The sequence below is a fragment of the Aedes albopictus genome, chromosome 1 (genome assembly GCF_035046485.1).
Source record: "Aedes albopictus strain Foshan chromosome 1, AalbF5, whole genome shotgun sequence".
Classification (NCBI taxonomy): Eukaryota; Metazoa; Arthropoda; class Insecta; order Diptera; family Culicidae; genus Aedes; species Aedes albopictus.
Window position 1 is genome coordinate 44,798,831 of NC_085136.1, and position 14,265 is coordinate 44,813,095.

General features: G+C 39.8%; 1 protein-coding gene across 1 annotated transcript in view; it reads right to left on the reverse strand.

The window, feature by feature from the left end:
* The window catches only part of LOC134284900 (uncharacterized), a 194,001-nt gene extending 191,108 nt beyond the window's left edge, over positions 1 to 2,893 (reverse strand). Inside the window, exon 1 of the mRNA XM_062844441.1 lies at positions 2,347 to 2,893. The gene's annotated coding sequence lies outside the window, so the exon portion shown is untranslated. The remainder of the gene's footprint in view (positions 1 to 2,346) is intronic.
* Between the last annotated feature and the right edge of the window lie 11,372 nt (positions 2,894 to 14,265).

Genomic DNA, 14,265 nt, shown 5'->3' on the forward strand with positions numbered 1-14,265 from the left:
ATTACTCCTGAAATTTCTACAGGAATTCCTTCTCAGATTCTTAATAACTTTTCCAGAGATCCCTTCGAAATTCCGATAGTGATTTCTTCATAAATTTCTGAAAGAATTCTCCAAGGATACCATGTGTCGAACGTTAAGGAGTTCCTCCAGAAATTCCAGAAATCCAGAAGATTTTCTGAATATCGTCTAAGGTTTTTTTTCAATAAAATCTTCAAGGATTTTTTTAAGTCCTTTGAGATTCCTTCAAATTTTTTTCAGAGATTTTCCAAGAATTCTATTGTAAACACATTTGACGGATCCTTTACAAATTCAACCAGGGATTCTTCAGAAATTTCTGCGAGGAGGTTATCTATGATTCATTTGGGTATTCCAGGAATAAGTTAGGAACCCCTAGAGGGATCCCTGAAGGAAATTCTGCAGGAATTCCTGAAGGAATCCTTAGAAAGACCGCTGGAAGAATCCTGAAGGAATTTTTTGACGAATTCTTGGAAAAATCTCTGGAGGTCTCCTGTAAGTTGGCATTAATTAGCTAAAATGTAAACGAAACATAAAAAAGTGATTATTATTCATAAAAAAAATCAGAAGTTGACAATAAATAAATTGGGGTGAATCTAACAAATCAAAAAGTGCACAAATAATTTAAAAAAAACATTAATAATTGTACGTTTCCAAATGTACTATATAAATATTAGTTTAACGGAAATTCATTTTTTTCGGTTTATTGCTTCTATCCTGATTTATTTTTTGACAATTTTGATTTTACTCATGGGATTTTTTTAAATTTAATATGGGGCTTTTGAATAGCTGCCTTCAAGAATTCCCCCAGAGATTCTTGCGTTTCAATTTATTCTCGGATTTTATCAGACATTTATTTAGAAATTTCTCCACAAATATTTTCTAAGAATTTCTACAATAATTTCAAACATTAATTTTGAAATTCCTCCAATGGATTCTTCTAAAATCTATCTTATGCTACCTTCAGAAATATTTCCCAAGATTCTTTTAGAACTCCGAGAATTTGGTCGAGAATTTCTTCTGCTATTTCTAGAAAATGGTTCCACTCGCGTGAAATCAAAGCTAATTGCGTTCGGTATTTTTTACCGAAATCTCAACTGCTGAGCGTTCGGTAATGAATCTTACCGAAGTTCTGTAAAAAATACAAAAAAATCGGTAAAATGTTATTGTTTATCTGTCAAACTTTACCGAAGTTCGGTAAATGTTGCCAGCTTACCGATTTTTTTCGGTGAACAAAACTTAACGGTTGAGATTTCGGTAAAATATTAATGAAGTCGATGATTTTATCTAAGTTCTAAAGAATTATACTTCAATTTGGGATAAAACCAACCAATGTTCCCAAGGCGCAATATTGAATTTCCATGGATACCAGTATAGGGGCGCAGAAATTTTGAATCGTTGTGCAACCAGCTCTGATTTTACCATGACGCACAGGCCCACACAGTATTTGCAACTTTTGTACACTTTACACACTTAATTTTGAATACCGAGTACGGAAAATTTTTGACGAAAATAGAATAGCTGAATACAGTAATAATAGATTGTTCATCATCTTTTGCACACGTTTTTGACAGTTGGTGTACTGAGCCTCAGTAAAATCCATTACCGAAGCCACCGAAATAGTTCTGCTGTTCTATTTTCGTCAAAAAAGTACCGAACAGGCAATTCAGGATTGAGTGTGTATACAACATCTTATTTCTTTCTAGTTTACCAACAAATGTTATACGCAGCCCTTTGCGTTCAACAAAAGCTTAGAAAGTGGAAGACTTAGCGCTTTATACATTCAAATTTCGCTTGCGTTTGCAAGTTACGGGGCTACTTTATCCGTAAGTGGTACTTTTCCAGTTGCAATATGCTTTTCTCTTTCACATAAGGAAAGTTCTTCATTATTGCACAATACGTCGAAGATACACAAACACGTCGTCATCTTCAAACATACTCCCATTAACTACAATCTGAACACCACTGCTTCTGTCTTTATCTGCAATCATGAACTTTGTTTTGGTCAAGTTAATCGTCAAGCCTATTATCGCTAATTGATTTTGATCCATCCAGCGTTGCACGTATCAGCCTAATTAGTTTCGCCGGAAAACCAAGTTTTGACATTGTCTACCAAACTTTCATTTTTATAACTTACAATGCAACTATTTGAACTCTATTATAAACTCTATATCATCCTCCGTTCTAGCATAGCAATGGAGAGTAATGTGGAACGACTGATCCCATATCGATTCGATCAATATGCTACTGTGAACATACTTGTTGAGGCGGTTAACGTAATCTTAAGTTATCCATTGTGGTGCTTAGTCCACAACTATGATTGATACCCACCTGCAGGTATTCCAAAGCAGTAGGTAATAGCTGTATTTCTCCGCAATCTTCGGTGGCGCAATTCTATTGTCGTATTCCAAGTACTGATGTGTTCACAGAAGCATTCGACTGCACAGAGGTCTGAATCACATGCACTTGCACATTCCAAGCATCGATGCACTGCGGCCAACGTCTTGCCGATGAATACAAGGAAAAGGTAATTGATTTTATCCTCTTAACAACGCACGGTCTGCTGATTGAACTTGAGCTAGTAGCATTTCTGCGTATTCCCCACACACAGCAAGGGAGCACGTCCTCTTCAGGATGATATATCACCTTTCAATGATGGGCTTCCAATTGCCTTCTTCCGCCGAGAGCTGTAATCCAATCGTTAACGCCTTTCACTAGTACTCGGGTCAAATCCGTGTGTGAACTTCAACACCCACTGGAGAGTATTCTCCTGAATAATCCTCTTGGTGAGTAATAATCCTGGGAGCTTAACACATCAGGGACACTGCACTACACTACTGGTCCAGAGCACCGGACAATTTCCACGACCGAACGCACCGACGGCTAAACGCAGACTGATGATAACAACTTCCCATGGAGGTCCATGATGCTGCTGGCTGCCATCCATCCCGTCGTCGTGGCTAAGAGGATTCAACAGTTGCCTCATCCGGTTGGCGTCGCGTCGCGTCGTCGGGTTGCATACGACGCGCGTTCCCGGTCTCTGGTAGCCAAGCCGAACGCTCCGGGAAGCACGTGCTCCATCGGGCGCCGGCGCCTGCAAGGTCAACGAAAGTGAAAGACGCTCTCACTCTCGGCAATAGCGTCGACGACGACGTCGCGTCGCAAACAGAGAACGACGGTATCAAAACAGAAAACTGTGAGGAAATTGGGAGGAAAATTATGACCGTAGGTATGAATGGACTGGCTACATCCCCACCCTCCGCCATTTTTACATACATGTACATGTGTCTATTGTAGGCAGCTAATGGAAAGAACTGATTGCTCGCTTTCGGTCACGGACGGATGATGGCTCACAGCATGGTTTCAGGAGTTATGTAGTGACGAGTGGCGGTCGGCAGGTGGTTAGTTGAGTACGAACGGATTCAAGGATTGCAATCGTCGCTGTGATGGGAAAAAGATTAGTCTGCTGTATTGTCGGTTGGTAATATAGGTACAGATAGATTCGATCGATTGTGACCGAATAAGATGAAAAGGATGCTTTTGTTGGGGTTGGTAATTATCCGGAAGAGTCCTTATGGGTGGATGCGCAATGACAACTTTTGTAGCAGTTCTATGAGCTGAACCAACATGTGTAAGTACACATGATAGACGAACGCGTGCAGCCTTTTATAACATAATTTTGGTTGAAGAAAATCTAGCTTGTGCATGATGGATGAATTAAGAAGTTCTTAGATTCTTGCTGAACTGATTTTGTCATTCCTGGAAGGCTTAGAGAAGAAAAGATAAGGTTGTACACACTCATCCACATCACCAGAGGGTTTTATGCCCAATATGTTCTCCTTTCTGTTAAGATATGGAATCCTACTCAGAGTTTCCAAGAAATCTTAGGAGTTTCATTGACGTTCTAAGTGAATGTCAAAGGGATATCAGGTGGGTAGTCTCAAGGGATCTCAGAAGAGCTTTAGAGGGGTTGGGGAGTTTCAGGGATTTTTCATGGCGTTTCAGGGTCTTTGAGGATTTACAGGAGCTTCCAGGGAGTTTGTTATGTGTTTCAATGAGTCTCAGAAGTTTTTTGGGGTCCCCCAGGTGCGTTTCATGGAGCTTAGAGGGGTATTTCAGAAGTGAATTTAAGGGACGAGTCAGGTGATTTCAGAGGCATTTAGGAGGTTACATGTAGTTTTAGGAGATGCTATGGAGTTTCAGGAGCGTTCAAGAAAGTCTCGGGGGTTTAAGGGGCATTTCAGGGGCTCTTAAGTTGTTTTAGGAGATGTCCAGGGATTTTTCAAAGGTCTTATGGAATTTCAGAGAAGCCTCAGATGATTGATTAGGTGTTTCTGGTGGTCTAGAGGGTTTCAGAGAGATCCCAATACTATTTGAGAAATGTTCCATGGTCGTTCAGAGGATATCAGCGGGTGTCATACGTTTAAAGACGGTTTTGGAGACTTCGGAGCATTTCGGGTGCATTTCTGGGGGTTTAGGAGGTATCCATGGGCGTTCCAGAGATGTTTCATGTTGTTTCAAGGAATTCCAGGTTCTTCAAGGTAGTTTCAAGGGTATTTAGGAAGTTTCATGTTCAATAGTGTTTTAATGCATTTCAGGGAGCTCCCTGAAGTCCTATGTCCTATTAATTGGTTTTAAATGGTTTGAGAGAATTTACTCAAACTAACCTGAAGCTCATTGGAAAACCCTCCAAAAAACCTAAAATCCCCTAATGAAGTCCCCTGAAAAATCCTAAAACTAACCTTAACCCTCCGAAGAGCTCATGAAATCCTCTGAAACCATTCCGGAATTAGTGTCGTTCATAATAAACCTGAAACCACAGAAAGCCCCCGGGGGGGGGGGGGGGCTGAAAACCTCCTGAAACCTCCAAGACCCACTCAAACTCCTCTTGAAACTCGCTGAAACCTCTTGAGTTCCCCTGGAACGATCGTGGAATCCCTAGGAACCTTGTCGTTCTAGGTTTCCTTGATACTCATGGAAATCCCTCTCAGACTCGTGTCAAATCCTCAGAAGTAAAACTGCTCTGACGAACTAAGTTCCATAATTCGAAGATCTTATTCTTTTTGCAAAGTGCTGCAATACATTGAATATGAATTTCCATCTGATACATACTAGAAAAACTTGTGTTTAGAAGGCATGAAATGTTGCTAATTGACAAATTGAGAGATGAAGTTTGTGAAAAAAAATCACGTTCTGATGGTATTCGAACCCACGACTCCGTATTCGCTCAACCGGCGCTTTAACTAACTAAGCCACATAGCAGGTAATAATTTGGCGGAATAGAAAGCCACCTGACTCCGTGAACACTGCTTTTGCACAATCCCATCTCTCTTTCGGTTTAGTTGCCAATCCACAACACACTAGCGCATCGCGTCTCGGCTTCATAAAAACAGTTCACTCTCACTTGTAGTTAGTAAGCACAAACAAAAGTGTGTTGTGGGCCTTCTAATTACAATTTTTCCTTGTAAATAATCGTCTATTTCCGCGTTTGACGTGGTCTTTATTTTCAAATAACAGCTAATAATTGTAGCTTCTTTCATAATATTACAAGACTCTTACGCATAAGACTCGAATGTCTTGGGGCAAAACGGAACCGAAGAACACCATAAGTAAGAGTGGCTTTACACTTTTATTAACACATTCTTAATAATCAGATAGGTAGAAGTGGGTGAGTTGATGAATGAGTAGGTGAGTTACTGAATTGGTGAGTATGAGCTGCTCCGAGATTCAGTGAGTTACACAATAAGAAAGCTAGCGTTCAGGGCAGAGAACTGCCCTGTGAGTTCGAGTGTGCTAGTAGAGAATTGATAAAATAATGAATAACTGTATGAGCTAGTGGGTAAATTAGTTTAACCATCGATGAGTGTGTGAGATTTGAGGTTACTGAGCGAGTTAGTGAAGAAACGAGTTGATTAACGAGGCCGTTGACACGTGAACGGTCGCGTCGTGTATTGAGTACACGCACCATAACATACACGTTTGTGAGACACAGCATAAACGTGGTTTCGCTGAGGGTGGTCGAAGACGTCACTGCTCGAGGGTTAATTAGTGAGCAAGTTGATTAAGTTGATACATAATTGAGTTGATGAAGTTGAGTTGAGTTGGTGAGTGAGTGAGTGGGATAAAATTAGTGAGCTAGTAAAATAGTGAGTATGTGAGTTAATGAGACAGCGAGGATTATCTTAGTGAATAAGTAAGTTAGTAAGTTAGTGAGTTGGTGAGTTAAAATGCAAATGAGTGATTCAATAAGTGAGTGAATGAGTGAGTTAGTGATCTAGTGGGTTAGGGAATTAGTGAGTGAATGAATAGGTCAGTTAGTGAGTGATGTAGTGAGCTAATAAGTTACGTGGAATTACGTAGAGAGCTAATAAATGAGTGAATGAGTTAATGAATGAGCTAAAAATAAATTCTAGAATTATTCAATTATCTATGCGGAAGTTCTTCCAGAAGCTCTTCCATAAAAATCTCCAATTTTTTTCCAGGAAATCTTCCAAGATTTATTCCTGACGTTCAATTTTTATTATAAAAGATCATTCAAGATTTTTTGTGGGAATTCTACGGGGAATTCTTACTAAAGTTTCTGTGGCACTTCTTCCGGAAGTTTCTTTTGTTAGATATCCTTCTAGAAGTTCTTTTCTAGAAGTATTCTCAAAAGCGTCACTGAAGGTCCTGAAACTCACTCGAGAATTTACCCCCGGAAAAATGTGAGGAAATTAAAAATTCGTCGAGATGTTGCCTGAGTTTTTTTTCCAAACATTATTTAGTGAATTCTAATAGAGCTCAAAGGTTCACCAAAATTCTTCCAATAATATCATCAGGAATTGATGTTCGGTTACTTCCTGGATTTTTTTGGGTTATTATTCAGAAAATTCTTTCAGAAATTCTTGTAGGAATTCGTCTGAGAAGTTCTCTGAGAAAAAAGAGTTCTCTAAGAACTGGTCCAGGAATACCTCCCAGAAACCCTTTGGGAACTCCTCCAAACAATCCAATTGGGAAGCCTCCAAATCTGCCAACGGAATATTCTCAAAAGATTTCCTCAATGTGCTTTTCGATTTCTATTCGGTATGAACCGTTTTTTTTAATCTGAAAATACCCGGTATTTTCTGCGGAATTTGTCCTGCAATTACTCAAATAGTTCTTCATGATTTTACCCCAGGAAGTTCTAAGCGGATTTCCTCAGGAATGTCTCCAACCAATTTCTGTAAAGATACTGCTAGTATATTTCCAAGGATTCCTCTAACGGGATTGAATATTTCTTCAGTTATTATCCAAGGATTGCTTCTCCAGAAATCCTGCCAAGCATTTTGGTTGCAAAAAAATTCCTAGAATTTGTTGCACAAATTCCTAACACATACTTCCACCAGACTTTTTTTTTCAATGGGGCACGTTCGGTGTAGTACTAGATTTGTAGTAATGAGCTGAATTTTAGTATGGTGAGAAGGTCAATTCTCCGTTTCTGCAATGAAATGGTGCAAAATGCGTGGGTATTATGATTCCTTGCCTAATTTGATGCTGTTTGAGCAAAACTTTGAATAACTATATTGTTTATGTTGCAAGAAATGAAGAAAACAACAACAACGTTGCCCAAAGTTTTGCTCAAACAGCATCAAATTAGGCAAGGAATCATAATACCCACGCATTTTGCACCATTTCATTGCAGAAACGGAGAATTGACCTTCTCACCATACTAAAATTCAGCTCATTACTACAAATCTATTACTTCACCGATCTGTCCTATAATTCCTGTTTTGATTCCCACAACAATTAATTATTCCAAGGTTTTCCAAAAAAATATTATTTAAGTTTTTCCTGTGAAAATTTTTCCAAGCTTTCCTCAAGGGATTTCTCTAGGGGTTCTTCTAGGATTTCTTTCAAAGATTCTCTTAAGGATTTTCCAATGGACTCCGAAGACGGAGTTTCCGGCGGAATTCCTAGTGGGAAGAAATCCCCAGAGTGACCGCTGGATGAATCCCCACAAAATTTCCCAGCAGCAAGGATGGTATATGTAGAGATTTATATTGTATTAAACTGATTTTTGAGCATCCGTACACATTGCGGTGGGATCTCAACAGCCGTTAAAGGAGCTTGCAAAGGGCTTGAGGGGCGTTTCAAGGTATTTCAGAGTCATTTCAAAGAGTTCCAGGTTATTTCAGGAACATTTTATGGACATTCCAGGAAGTTTTAGGGGCCTTTAATAGTATTTCAGGGGCGTTTCAAGGGGTTTTTGGAGCCTATTATTAGCTAAAGGGGTTATAAAGGCATTTTAAATTGATTACACAGCGTAACAAAAATTAACTTTTGGTCTGTCTCAAGAACAAACTTATGTGTCTCTGACAGATTTTGGGCCGCTGAATCCGAAACCGGGCTCAGATTTGCTCTAGCACGTCACAATTTTGTGCTATACCTCAATTTATAGGGCAAAATATACGGTTTTCACCTTTTTTGACTGCAAGCCATTAAGCATGGAAATATATTTTTTAAGCAATCAAAGGATACATTGTTCAATAAACATCTAAATTAACGACTCATGCAAAATATTTCATTTTACAAAATCGAGTTTGATAGCACAGCGTAACAAAAAGTAACTTTTTGTCTGTCTCAAGAGCAAACTTATGTGTCTCCGAAGGATTTTGGGCCGCTGAATCCGAGTCCGGCCTCAGATTTGCTCTAACACGTCACAATTTTGAGCTATACCTCAATTTATAGGGCAAAATATGCGATTTTGGGCTTTTTTGACTGCAAGCCATTAAGCAAGGAAATATTTTTTTTAAGCAATCAAAAGGTTAATTGATCAATTAACATCTAAATTTACGACTTATGCAAAATATTTCGTTTTACCAAATCGAATATGATAGTTTTAAGCGATTTATGTTAGGTACGATATTTCCCATACAAGTCACCCTCCAAAAGTTGCATGCAAGTTTTCATACTAACATAAAATGCTTAAATCTTTCAAATTTGATGAGGTAAAACAAAATATTTTGCATGAGTCGTTAATTTAGATGTTAATTGACCAATTAACCTTTTGATTGCCTAAAAAAAATATTTCCTTGCTTAATGGCTTACAGTCAAAAAAGCCCAAAATCGCATATTTTGCCCTATAAATTGAGGTATAGCTCAAAACTGTGACGTGTTAGAGCAAATCTGAGCCCGGATTCGGATTCAGCGGCCCAAAATCCTTCGGAGACACATAAGTTTGCTCTTGAGACAAAAAAATGTTGCGCTGTTGTAGTTTTAAGCGATTTATGTAAGGGACGATATTTCCTATAAAAGTCAACCTTCAAATGTTGCATGCAAGATTACATACTGACATAAAATGCTTAAATCTATCAAATTTGATTTGGTAAAACGAAATATTTTGCATGAATCAATAATTTAGAAGTTAATTGATCAATTTATCCTTTGATTGCTTAAAAAATATATTTCCATGCTTAATGGCTTGCAGTCAAAAAAGCCCAAAATCGCATATTTTGCTCTATAAATTGAGGTATAGCTCAAAATTGTGACGTGCTGTAGCAAATCTGAGCCCAGATTCGGTTTCAGCGGCCCAAAATCTGTCAGAGACACATAAGTTTGCTCTTGAGACAAAAAAAAGTTGCGCTGTGTTATTGTAATTTTAAGGGATTTAACGGAGATTTCAGGCGCGTTTCAAGGCATTTCAGGTGGAAGTCGGGGTTTTAAGAACACCTTATAATCAAAGGGCATTTCAGGGACGTTTTAAAAGATATTGTGAGGGGGTAATCCCCTCGGACCCAATGTAACACATCTGAGATTCTCCCAAAGCCCCCGAAAACGCTTGCGTAAGGCCTCTGAATCCCGTTGAAACCCCCAAAAACGTCTCCGAAACATCTCTGAAGCATCTCCAAAATCCGTCGAAAATCCTCTGAAGCTCTCTGCAATGCTTTGGAAAACCCTCAAACCAATCCTAACCCTTGGAAACTCTTCTGAAATCTTCCGAAACCTCTCCGGAATTCCTCTGACACACACTCAAAACTCTCTGAAACTATAAAAAGCCCTCTGAGAGCCTCTGATACGTCTTGGAAATATACGAGACCCCCTCAATCTTCCTGAAACCTCCAAAGTGCCTCTGAAACATCCCTCAAAATAACTATGTTCCGTCATTCAAAACACTGCTTTAAATTATGGAAGTGGTTGTTGAGGCAGAGAAAAAAAAAAACGAATGGAATTTTTGAAGTAAATATTCAAGGATTTGATATGAAGAACGGTTTGACTTTTGTAAAGTTTTTGAAGAATCCTTGGAATTATTCCTGGAGCACTTACCCTTAGCACTTAGATCTTTAAAGACATTCCTGAGGGGATGCCGAAAGTAACTATTAGTTAGAGGAGCTCTATTGAGTAAGTTTCGAAGTACTCCCTATTTCAATCTTCCGATAAATCCTTTTCTTAAGCAATACCACCCGTTGTACGTAGTCGCTCGCAGCAAGGCTTAAATACCCCAAGCAACACACATGTTATAATAGAGTTACGACAGCGCAAGTTTTGGTTGTATAGAAGTTTATTTTACGTAATTCATACATTGTGTTGAAATAACATAAAATTAACTTCTATACAACCAAAACTTGCGCTGTCGTAACTTTTATATAACATGTGTGTTACTTGGGACATTCCTTCATGGGGTTCGTGTCCAGAGTCAGATCAGCGTAAGTCGGAAATGTTCCATCTGAGCCTAGTACTTGAAGGAAAGAAGTCGAACGTATCCGTCCGGAGGCCTACCAAGGTTTTATCGGAACGGAGACAGAAGTACTTCCTTACTCAGGGAATAAACCAGCATTAATGTCGGCCCATCGTCGTCATTCAATTCGTTAGTTAGTTAGTGAGCTAGTGAGTTAGTATATTAGTGAGTTAATGAGTGGGCCAGTAAGTAATTGGTGTGAAGAGCTAGCGAGTAACATAGAGAGCTAATAAGTGAGTGAGTGAGTAAATGAGTAAATCTGTAATTGAGCTAGTTGGCCTGCTAGTGAGTAAATGAGTGAGGTAGATTTTCCTGCTGCGTGAATGAGTAAGCGAGAGATATATTGAGTTATTGAGTGATTTAGCGAATTAGTGAGTGATGTAGTGAGTTTACAAGAAAATGAGCGTAAGCGAGTAAGTAAGATAGCTAATGAATTAGTGCGTTAGTGAGCTAGTGAGTGAGTGAGCGAGCATGTTAGTGAGTGAATATGTGAGTAAATAAGTGGGTTAGTTAGTGATGTTGTGAGTTGATACTTTAATGATTGAGCGAGTTTGTACCCGTCATATGTATGTATATACTCAGGAAAGGTATTGCAACAATATTGTGTCACATTTACTCACCTTGATATCTCCAATACCTTACAAAGATGCTGTCTTCATCAATGTTATTCAGAAGCCCAATAGCAACAACTTTTCTGAAAGCGGCATTTTTGTAGGTGTTCTGGTTTCAGAGATATCGAGGTGAGTTAGGGTGATTCAATATTATTGAAATACTTTTTGTGAGTCTCTACTTATGACGGGTAGTGTATGTCTTTTAGTAATAGATACTAGATTTCCTAAGCACATCTCTTTGCACATCTGATCATAATCAAAGTCACCTTCATCTGGCGTTGCGTTTATTGAAGCAGATTCCTCCCGTTTGTGGCGGTAGTACAATTTCATCCTTTTTATAAAGACATACTGCCATTATATTTGACGATTTTTTCTGGGGATAATTTCCTTGCCAGATGTTGTCGAACAAACTTCTGTCGTATAGGTATATAGTCTTTTACCTGCTTGTTCGCTAAAGAAGATCAGTGCAGTGGTGGATATGGCCAATGCAAAAGAAAAATTTAATAATTAATCAAGTTCAATTGGCACAAATAACAAAACTCTTCTGGTTTGATATAAATTCCTGTTGGTATTGACTTGATTTTTTGTATTCGACTAGATACTTTACTGCATGTACTGCGCAAAATCGGACTCCCTGTCTAAAAAGTCTTGCACCCTACATTGCATACACTCAATTCTTTATTTGCACGGGTTGTTTTTCGACATAACTCAATCAATTTTTAATCAATCCACATTAAAATTGACGGTTAGTACTATCCGTATACGAAAAATCAAGTCAATATGTTGATACACACATCAATTCTGAGGAAATGCTGTCGTTCATTTGACATTATGTCAAGCGAATTTCAATTATGCAAAATTCTCGGACCGACAAAAAATCAAACCCAACACCCTCAGCATGGTTTTGCTGAATACTCGCGCGTTTAGCGCTTCGGCTGTATGTGTTCTACCTGTGCATCAATCAGTCATTAATGAACTCGTATGGATATTATCTTTCAAACAAGTTATTTGTCAACTTATATGGTCAAGCTTGAGTCATCCTACTTCAGGCATACCCCAAAACCACTTAGGACCCCCTGGATTGCTCTTGAGACCTCATGGAATACCCCTGAGACCTTTCATGGAATCCCCTGAAGCGCCCCTGATATCCCCTGGAATGCCCCGGAGACCCCCTAAAACATCTCTGATGCCTCTTGGAATTCCCCTGAAACTCCATGGGACCACTTGAAACGCCTCTGCAAGCCCCCTAAAGCGCCCCTGAGATCCCTGGAACTCCCTTGAAATCCCTTGAGACCCCAGAAACTCCATTGAACTTCTTAGAACGACCCTGAGATACCCTAAAGTTCCCCTGAGACCCTCTGAGATCCCCTGGGACCCCCTGTAACATACTGAGACACACTGAAGCGCTTTTGAGACCCCTGGAACCATCTCAAAACGCCCCTGGGACTACCTGATATGCCCTGGGACAACTTGAAACGCCCCTGTGACCCCTTGGAACACCCCTCACACTTCCAGAAGCGCCCTCAGACCTCTTGGAACTTCTGAAATCCCATAACAACATGGAGCACCCCTGGGGCCCACTGGTATATCATGAGACGCCCCTGAGTTACTTAAATGCCCCAAAGACCTCCCTGTATCCTTTTAATCCCTTGGAACTCCCTGAAAAGCCTCGGCTACCTCCCATCATTCTCCCTATAAACGCCCCCTGGCCGTTGTTCCCATAGTTACTTTTTTCATACACAATATTGGTTCCGGTTTTTTTTTTGAACACACGTACACGTTCAATGCTTCCATTGAGCTATTCGTTCTTTGAAGGAAGTGTGTACGACACTAGACAATGGACTAGCATACAACACCTAGTGGCACAGCCGTAAACTTTTCCTGACAGCTTCGGTGGAAATCGAACTCGTTAACCGAACACTATTTCCAAGTTGTGCAGAAATTTCAGTTTCATTTGTTGAGAGACTCCCTTCCAGAGGTAGAAGTGGACTAACATTATCATAGACATCCTACCTGCCCATGTCAAGTTTGTTTGGAATTTCCTGGGAATTTTTCAATATTCTATGTGTTATGTGGTTCAGGATTCATCTAGTAACTGGAAATTATCATAACATTCTGTTAAATAAATCTTCATCGGAGTTCAATCCCCCTTTCTGCCGAACGAAAATCTTCGACAAACAACTCCAACAACGCAAATACACCGCCAACACGTGCCAGATGACAAGTGTGGCCGCTTTCGGTACCTATACTTTTGTTGCCCCGGTGAGGCTCATTGAGTGTGTTCTAGGTACATTGTACCCCGTCTCCACGCTGCTGCTGCTGATTGTGACTGACTTTGCTGAGAAGGAACCAGCTGGCGGCAGTCGACGACATAATAATGAAGCACTTGCAAAGTTTCGGGGGAAAATAAAACTGACATCCTGATTAAATTCGGCTGAACCTACCAAGCTACCACCGACTGGCTTTCATCTGCTTTCACGTAGGTGCCTACCTACCTACCGACTTACTGTTTGAGTTGAGTGTTTTGGGATTATGGGAAAATCCCCGTTCCCAGAAGAACGGGAAAAAGGCGTGTATTCACGGCAGCTAATGTGAATGCACGGCACGATGCGGTGTAAAAGCTTCGGACCACAAATTTTCAAACGAAAAGGGAAGGTACATGTACGTTTAACCACATTACACATTCGGTGGAATTCATCAACCTTTGGTCGGTTGGGAAGAATTACAAAGTGCAAGGGAATTGGAATACTGGTAGCGAATCAGTGCAAGCATACAAGCACAGACAAACAGACGGCTCACTGTCTATCGTATATTTTTTTTACAATTGATTCAAATATTATGTTGTTCGTAAGTTGGCAGCCCAGGGGTTCCTCCAAGAATCGCACACCACCAACGATGTATTTAGAAATGCCTTTAAAGCACAGAGAACATAGACATCTGAGTCCA